Raw genomic sequence first — 10,156 nt, forward strand, 5'->3', positions numbered from 1 at the left:
GGAAATGCAAAAGCCTTGATAGAAGAACAGTATGACTCCTAACAGTTATTTGGGGAGGATTGTCTCCAGGAGACATCATTTCTTTCCTTAAGCACGCCTCTCATCACACAACAGGAAGGCTGGCATCACTGCGCTCAATACAGACTTCCCCTTCAGGACTTCACCATCCTAGCAACATCGCTGAGAGCAAATTCTCCTGTTCCGTAGAGATTGTGACTCTTTTGTTTTCCTAATGTCTGTTTCTCTATCAAGAAACTAAAAGCATTGGCAAAAACAGCCGTGACAAAAGCATGAAGCACAACTCATGTCAGAAGGAAATGATGGATGTCAAGCAGTTCATTGATAAACTCCTGCCTCCAGTTGATTGACGTCACGAAGAGGCCTTGTGTAGACGCTCACCAGCAGCTCTGTAGTAGAGTATAAACCTTCCCTTGCCTGATCGTAAAGCTTCTAATGTTTGCAGTATTAAAATGTTTTTTCAAATATATACCAATGATACAGACTAAATGCTGTCTCCCTCATGGGAAATGATTCTTTTTTAAGTTTCTATAAATAATACATAATTTATATATAATATATATTTATAAATATAATTTATAAATAATACATCTGTTTTATACAATCCAGAATATACTGGGATTAAAGTAAATGAAGAGATGCAGCTAGCTTCTTCTTCTCAAATTAATTCATCAAAATAAAATACCACAACCAGAGTTTTATTACGTCATTTGAAAATGACTGGTGTGCTACTGAGATATCTGTATGTGACTTGTGCTATGGCTCCACTCCACACTGCTTAGTCGCCATGTAGGGTCTGTATTTCATAGGTGTATTCACGTATATGTGACTGTAACACACAAGAATTAGATGGTATTACATTCTCCCTGATACCAGGGACAATGCTAGCAAATGTCAGAAAAGAATAATAACACATTCTTTAGTTCCTCTTTTATAGGGAACCAAATTTTTGTTTTCATTGTATTTTTTTTTCTCCTCTCACAAAACAAACAACAAAAAAGGTTCTTTCTTGATCTCCTAGGGAAGACCAATATTGCCTCTGCCATAAATACCTGTCTATATATACTATAATTTGACACTCTGAATCACAGACATATGGTATTTCAAACCTAGGTAATATGAAAAGAAACCAAAGGTGACTTAGGCTACATAATTCAAATAACTGTACTTTAGTCCATCTTTAGACTGTAGAACTATCACAATCTTCAGTTCTGATAATAATTCTGTGGTTTTATGTAGTGAGGGGCAGTTGGACCGCGTTCCCGTTGCCCAGCTCCCGGTCACCGGCTAGCTTATACCCCGAAATAACAACACACAAATTGTATTCTTTTAAATACTGCCTGGCCATTAGTTCCAGCTTCTTACTCACATCTTGACTAACCCATATCTAATAATCTGTGTAGCACCACGAATGATGTCTTACCGGGAAAGATTCAGCATGTCTGACCTGGTGGGTGGCTTCATCGCATCTCTCTCCCTGAGAAGAGGCATGGTGGTCTGTCTAACTTAGGAGAGGCGTAGCATCTGACTGAGCCATCTACCTCACTTCCTTCTTCCTGTTCTGTCTACTCCACCCACCTAAGGGCTGGCCAATCAAATGGGCCAGGCAGTTTCTTTATTAGCCAATGGGAATCCTCCATCAGTTTTATTTTTCTGTAAAAAACTCATAGGGTAAATAATGACTTGGCATGTTCAGAAATGCTTGAAAATGGTTTTAAAATGTAATTTCTTAAACATCTTATAGCATACATTTTCTGTACATGTTATGCTTGAGATCAAATGCCATACAAAATGAGCAATCAAAAACCTTTGCATTTTTTTAAATTGGGTAATGAAATAATTTGAAATTCTCATTTTAGTTAATGTTTGAAAATTAATCTGTGCAAACATTAAAATAGAAATTGTTTGACATTAAATTGTCAAAATATACAGAATACTGGTGAAAATTTTTAAAATTAATTTATGTGTAGTATGGACTGTTTAGAATCCTTGTGTGTGTGTGTGTGTGTGTGTGTATATATATATATATATATATATATATAGTGTAGTTATTGCACGGTTGAATATGTAGCAAAAATTCTCATTATTTCTGAGTTGTTACTTTCTTGCTTTTTTCCACCTGATCACAGCCAGGCTAAGAATTCATTTTCATAAACTGGTGTTAGCTGATATGAAGATCATAACTAAATAGAATGTTAATAATGAAGCCATACGCTTCTCTCTGGATTTAAAACAATTTCAAACAATCATTTACTTTATTTTGCTTTACTTCAAAGAACATAAACTTCGGTTACACACACCAGCAGAGTCTGATTTAGGGGTAAGAAATATTCCATTGAATTCAGGAGCAATAATGTGGGAAAATGTAAGGTTTTATACAGTTTCAATCAATGTCAAATAAAAATTTCCCTCTGGCTTCCCTGGGGAAAAACTATTGAACTCTGAACTTCCCCAACAATGGCTAAGAAGAGACCCATTGCCGAGGGAAAACCTCAGTCTTCCCCTGGAACTATTAAGTTAATAAAAACACAAGGTCATGGTTTCGTCAACACAGAAATGCTTATGTTGTTAAGCAAAAGAAGAAAAGTCATCTAAAAGCAATAGCGCCAGGATGGAGGTGAAATGGAAGACACACCTAAAACCACTAGTCCTATAATCAATACATCTCTAACGAGACATCGTAGCACGTGGCTCTCCATCACTGATGGCCTGTAGCTGTGTTCAGTCTGCCGCAGAGTTGGGTTCCGCTCATGAGACCCATTTATAACTGTCTCCCCTCCGTTCAATGACTACCTTAGTGGCCAGCAGTCAGACCTACCTTGTCAATTTAGACTCTTTATCAAGACCTAGGGAACTTCTCTAGAAGCCTGACGATGCTGTAAGTTTCAATGATCAACACTGTGGATGAGCATTGGTCCATGCAGTGTCAACAGCCACACATATCACATGTCACCTAGCCACATGTCAGGGACTGTTTCCAAGCACTTTACATATTTCGATTTTGAAATCCTTAAAACCATTGTAGGTTGTTTTCTGCCCGAGGCAGCATACTTTGTAAAGTCTTCCTGGGATCGTGGTTGCAGAAGCTGGAAAGTTCAAGAGTCTGGCATCAGAGTCTACAGTGGGTCTGTGTACTACATCACCCCCAGCAGAATGTCCAAGGGCAAGAGTGCACATAAAGGAGAGGAAGGAGGCCGGGTGGAGCTGGCTATGAGGAGCCCGCTCCTGTGAAACAGCATTCACAGACCAGCCTCCAGAGTTTCCACCTTAGTACGTGGCGAATACATTCTAATCTGAATTCAAGTCATAACAACAATCCTGCAAAGTTGCTAAAAACCTCTTACGTGTGAAAGCAGTAGAGTACGCTGAAGAATAAACGATGACCCCAAAGAAGTAATATTCTATAAGACACCAATATCACCATTAAAAAGTATTCATTTTTATAAAACCAAGACAACTCCTGACTGGAGAGAAAATAGACAATCCTGTTTTCAGAAAAAGAAGTCAACAATAAATCTCAGGTGGAGACATTAGGATATTCTTTATGGTAAAATCCCTAGGCAAGTGGCAGATATTAAAAATCTATTAGAAAACTTAAACCAGACCTCTCAGAATGCTTCATATGCAAAGTTCCAAAATGTATAAGCTCAAACTAAAAAACATAGATCTCCAAAAATATGGTGTATGAGTCTCAGCTTGGCAGGATTGGGCCAGGCAATTCATTCTGTGACATTCTATGCACCACAAGATCTGTGTAAGCATCCTTGGCCTGTACAAGAAGATAAACTTCTTCCTTCCCTTCCCCAGGATGGCAGGCCAAGATATTTCCAGGCTGAGTTAAATGTCCTCTCAAGGGTAAAATTGGACAAATTCATAACTGCTGGGGTAGTGCAATAAGAGTGCACAGAAGAACCAGACTCTTAGAAAAACTTCAGAGTTCAGTGTGATAGCACTTGGGAGAGGCCGATAAGGAGGAAAGAGAAGAGGGGGAGAGAAAGAGAAGGAGAAAGAAGAAGAGGGGGAAGAGGAGAAAGAGGGAGGGAGGACAATGGAGGGATGAGGGAGAAGTGAAGGAGAAGGATGGAGGAAAAAGAAGATGGAGGAACTGAGTGTAGCTGTTTTTCAGGTGAGGGGGTTCCCAGCACGATGACTCCAATAAACCAATGCTGATGTGGAATCTGTAAACTCAGCTAATATATCAAATAGCAGAATAAACTAAAACAGCAATCAAAAAAACTATATCACATATCTAAAACCTATTCAAAAGTGAAAGAAATAAAGGCAGAAAATATAAAAGGGAAATAAGCCAACCAGAGAGTTGAGTCACAAGGTCTCCAACTTAGATCTGGTCATTTGGAGATGAAAGTCAACAACAAGGGAGAAAAGGGTTGGGGACCAGACTAATGAAAATGCTTTGTTAATCTAAGAAATGACTAGAGAAAGGAGATGAAGGACTATAAAACAGGATAGAAACTTCTTAATTAAACTGATTCATGGATAAGGCCCGGTAAGCATATCATTAATTTGTTTCAGAAGAATGAAATAAAGCTGGAGAGGCGCAAAGACACAACACCAAGTCTGATAGTCTGAGCTCAATTCCCCAGACCCAAATGGTGGAAGGAAAACCAACTCCCGTAAATTGTCCTCTGACCTCCACACATGAGCCATGTTACATACAGGTACATGTTACATACATGTGCACACATACTATGTACAAAAATAATTAATTGAAATATGCCAGTTTTCTAAATAGATTGTCAGACAATTATTCATTTTCTAATTATCTATTTTATAAAGTTGTTTATAAGAAACACAAAGTGCAAAGATATAGAATAATTAAATGTCAAAAATATAAAAAGAAGTAAACATTAACCAAAAGAAATTAGGTATACTAGAAACAAACTCCATTTTAAGGGAAGAAGTGTCACTTGAGATAGTGATATTCCATAAGGATAAAAATCATCAATCCATCAGGAAGGTGTGAAATCCTCAGTGCATATGAACTTCCAACACAATTTCTGGGACTTGAGAGATGACTCCGTGGTTAAGAGTATGTTCTTCCCCCTAGTGGAGGGCCTCTTGCAGAGATTCAGTTCCTAGCACCCACATGGTGGCTCCCAACCATCTGTAACTCTCCTTCTAGGATCAGATACCCTCTTCTGGCCATTGTGAACTCCTGTATGCATGGTGTGCATATAAACTTACACAGGCAAACAAATACATGTATAAACCTAATAAATGAATAAATATTAAAAAAACTTTCAAATATTTTAGGCAAAAAATGGAGGAAAATGAGAAGGAAAACGTCCACTAACATACAAGAGACACAAACAGCAACTACCAAATACCAAAGCTGAGCTGAATGGTACATACATCAAACACTTTCTTTGGAAGTGCTCATGGAACTTGTGCCAGATTACTATGCAAATTTAATATGATTTAAGTCATTCAATTACATTCACTGATCACAGAGTAATTGGGCTAGAAACCAACTGCAAACAAAATAATCAAATTAATTTAAATGCTTGGAAACTAAGCAATGCACTTCTGTTACCTTGGCAGCACTAAAGGAAATAAATAAAAATACAATTTTCAGTTGAATGCTTTAAAGGATGACTTGGGGGCTGGGGAGCTCCCTGGTAGAACTCACGCTTAGCTTTCAAGAGGTTCTCAGGAACAATGATTTTAAATGCGTCTATAAGAATAGAGAAGTTGATGTCTGTGGCCCATGTTGTCACCAAAGGCCATATGGATACCTGGGGTCTAGGCTGAAACCTATGGCCATGCTGGTGTCCAAGGGCCATGCCACCACGGGGGCATGATGATCTGAGTGGCCTGTGCTGCCACCAGTGGCCATGGTGTCATCCAGGCCTGGCCGAGGGCCATGTCTGGACCCATGGGCGTACAGCAGCTAGGGTCTGAGTTGACGTCCAGGCTGGTCTTGAACTCACAGAGATCCACCTGCCTCTGCCTCCGAGTGCTGGGATTAAAGGCATGTGTCACCACCACCTGGCCATAGTACACATTTTAAAACTACCAAGTGATTAAAAACTTGAAGAATGAAAAATGCATGACCCAAAAGTCTATAGAATTTGAAATTTACTCTGTCTGTTAGGAGTAGTTTGCAGCCTACAAAATCTACAATTTGTTACTATGAAGGAATACATTGATTCTAAATAAAGGTAGAGAACCCTGCTCTGTGGTATCAAGACAGAAGCAGAGAAAAAAGAGAAGGGACAGGCAGGCAGACATTGAGAGGTACAGTGGAAATACATAGACTATCAATCCCAGCTACAAGAGGGGGTGTTTCACTACAAAGTCTACAGAACAGGAACCATTTCATGGCAATAAACTTTAAATTTTAGAAAAACAAGCAAAGTTCTTGATATATATCTAATCAAAACTTACCAAGAATAAAATTCAGAATCTTACCAAGAACAATTCCATCTATTACAGAAAAAAAAAATAAAATCCACAAAGAACTCCTAGAGCAGACGACCCAACTAGTGATTTCTCCTACTTGTTTAAGGGAGAAATACCAATAATATAAAAATTCCTCCAACGTAAAGGCTCACTTTTATCAGTTCTATGAAGCTAAAATAACAGTGATTAAAATCTGATAAAAACAAGCTATGAAAAATTAAAACCAGATGAACACATGTGACCATCACATTCAACTATGCTCAACAATTTTAAAATATTAAAGGCTAAAAAAGTAGAACAAAGGTCATTTGAGCAATAAGATATACACATTCCCAGGGTAAAAGGCACATGAAATACCCAGCTCACATCAGAAAAGAGGAAATGAGAAGACAAGCGAACAGCTGCCGAGAACTAAACGGGATGCAAAGGCTGAAAAAATGCATCACAGATACTGAACTAGCATCTAAAATAAAACCATAAAGACACCCGGAATGTCAAAACAGCCTCAGCACCACAAGGCAGCATGATATCTGGAAGTCAATTTGTGCAATATGGAAGATATAGGAGTTCATATCTATTCTGTCATTCTAAATAATAATAAAAGAGATTCCCAGAAGTACAATATTGATTTGAGAATTGACTAGACTTGCAATAAGAACACACACTGCTCAACAGAGTCTATGCATATTCAAGGAAGTTGAGGCAAAAGAAAAACTTTAAAGGCAAAAATGAGAAGGGCTGCACATGATATTTTTAAATAATAAATCCTTGGCTGTAAGAATTAATAATAAGAGTAGAATTGGTCTAAAATTGAATGATAGTTTCTAGGCGTGGTGTGTGTGTGTGTGTATGTGTGTGTGTGTGTGTACAGTTGCAGTGGTTTTTATGAAAGACTGTGGTTCTTGTAGAGTCCTTTGTGATAGCAGCTACCGTAGCAGACTTCTTTTGGGCCACCAACCAGTTACCAAATCATACACAGACTTATCATTAGTTACAAATGCTCGGCCTTAGCTCAGGCTTGTTTCTTGCTAGCTCTTATAACTTAATTTAACCTGTTTATCTTTGTCTACGTTTTGCCTCGGGGTTTTTTACCTTTATTTCATTCCGTATGTCCTACTCCATATCTAGTTAGCTGGCAGCTGCCTGCCTGCCTGGCTGGCCCTAGACATCTCCTACTCTTTCTCCCTTGTTTCTCCTCTCCTTCTCCTCCTCCTACTTAATCTCTCTGCCTACCAGCCCTGCCTATTCCTCTACTGCCCAGCTGTTGGCTATGAAGCTTTTGATTAGACCAGTCACATGCCTTAGGGAGGGAAAGCAACACCAATAAACAAACGCAGCATAAACTAATGTAACACGTGTTAGTCTAGCTAATATTTCACAATAAACTATCAGTTAATTATGCATAAGGACCTTCCTTTTTAACTTTATTAATTTATGGGGGAGGGGTGTTATGCTATTTATCCCTGTCTGACATGAAAATCAAATCATTATGTAGACTAGTTTAACCTGATTCAATTTTATGTTAGGGTTAGCATTTTGACTTTTACACTTTTTTCAAATATACTGCTACTAGCTGGCATCATTTCTGAAAATTAAAAAGTAATTAAATAAAATCAACAATATGTGCTTTTACAATAGTCATTCAAGATAAGAGAAAAAAATAAAATTTTTCATGACACTAAATTTCACAATAACTACCTGGCTATGACAACAAAAGCACGAAACAAACTAGAAAGAAATATTAAATTGGATCTGACTGAATTAAGGAAACCTTTGAAGCTTCAAAGCACACTACCAAGCAGGTAAAAGAAGGCCCAGAAGGCGGGGAGGACATTTACAAATCATGTCCAATAAGAGAATAATTTTCAGAATAGATAAAGAATTCTGGGCTACTGAGATTGCTCAGTGAGTAAAGTGTTTGTTATAATTTAAAAAACAGCAGGAGAAAGAGATGCCATCAGGCAACAGGCTCTCACATGGAGGGTTTATTTGGGGAGAGGAATGGGAAGAGGGGAGAGAGGCACAAAGGCCTTCCTGCCTCTTCAGAGGAGTGAAGTAAAGAGGAAGAAAATAGGGAGAGCATGCTTTTTAAAGCATGCGCACAGACTATGTACTGATTAGTTGCCATAGGACCCGGTGCTGGACAGGTATCTGCCTGAATGATGACAGCACATGCACGCAGGGGATGCTGTTAGTGGCTACAGCTGAGAACCCTGGGGGCAGGTTAGCGTGATGCCTGAAATGCTAGCAAGTACATGCGCATAGGGAGTGGTTTCTGCTAGGCCACCAAGGGCTGGCCAGCAGAGCCTGAATGCTGACAGGTCTCCTTTTATTATAAAAAGGTGAGGAGTTAGGGGTAGCAGGTGAGGAGGAATGAGGGCACTGAGTTCTTGACACTGTATCCTGCTGACCTGGGAGACCTGAGAAAACTGGGATGCCGGACACTTCCTGGGGAAGCTTGTTGCTGCACTGCTGTCTGGGCTATGTTAAACAGTCCGATGCCTCTTGGACCTGGCAAGATGCTGGCAGAGCAGAGATAAAGTTAAGTTTAGGGGGAAAATTTTTAGGTCCTGGTAATTGAGGGAGGGGAGTCCCAAGACCACGGAATCTGACTTATTAGGGTGGATCCAAGTTGATTCCCTGGAGCTTACAAGAATTTTTAGGTTTACAAAAAGAGATAAGTTTTAGACACATTAAAAAGCAACCAAAGGGAATTTGAGATCCTGAGCTTGTGGCTGTGATAATATAGTGGTATGGTAGCGGGTAGTACTCTCAGAGCTAAATTAACAGCCTAGCAGAATTCTATCGGTCAGTGTTTAAGTTATAGACAGCAACAGCGAGAAAGAAGAATGGGAACATGTTTCATTCTCAGATCACTTTCTCCTTATCACCAAATAAGTTTTCCTATCTCCACATAAACCACCTTAAAGTGCCTTCTAATTCACCAGGAGACACAGGAGGCTGACCACTGAGAGCAATCACTGCAAAGCGAGTATCTTTAAACAAGGACTTGGTAAGAAGTTGCCCTGAAATTTGTTGTGTGAGTTTATCTCTTTTCTGAGTCTGGTAACGAAGTAAACTGTGTTTCAACTTAGTATTAGCTCTAGGAGAGAGAGGCCTGTGACCTGAATTTCACAGAGAGAACTGAGAAGGAAGCTAAAGCCTTGCTTGCGGCTGCTAAACTGACAAAGCTACCTCTAGCCTAGTCGTCAAACAGCTTCAGAGTTCTGAAAAGGATAAATTTCACCTGAGTTAGCGATTAAAATAACAGAGACTTACTTGTTGGCTACCTAGACAGCTACCCCAGGGTTCTTCATAGTCTTTGAGGACAGAGGTCTTGGGGCCACATCCATCTTCAGCTGAAAGGTCTATGCCTACCGGGGCCCAGAAGGTCCAAAAGACTTCTTGCGGACTGAGAACGTGTGGGAGAACCAGCCTGCCTTTGTCTAGGAAACTCCAAGCAGTCCGTTCCTCAGCATCCTGGTGTCCACAGACTGAAGGGGGTTCTCTGCAGCAGTTAAGGTTAAAGGCAGCTTTTGCTCAGTGGCTGGCGCTGCCACATTCAAAGCAAGTTCCAGGTGGAGGTTCTTCTTTGCGCATCCATCTTCTTTGGGGGAACTGTGAGCCCCAAATTAAGCGCTGTGCCTTTGTCATGGTGTTTTGTTAAAACAATGGAAAAAAAACACAGAACCAACGGCCGACATGGTAGAGTACA

This window comes from Arvicola amphibius, chromosome 11 (genome assembly GCF_903992535.2).
Source record: "Arvicola amphibius chromosome 11, mArvAmp1.2, whole genome shotgun sequence".
Taxonomy (NCBI): domain Eukaryota; kingdom Metazoa; phylum Chordata; class Mammalia; order Rodentia; family Cricetidae; genus Arvicola; species Arvicola amphibius.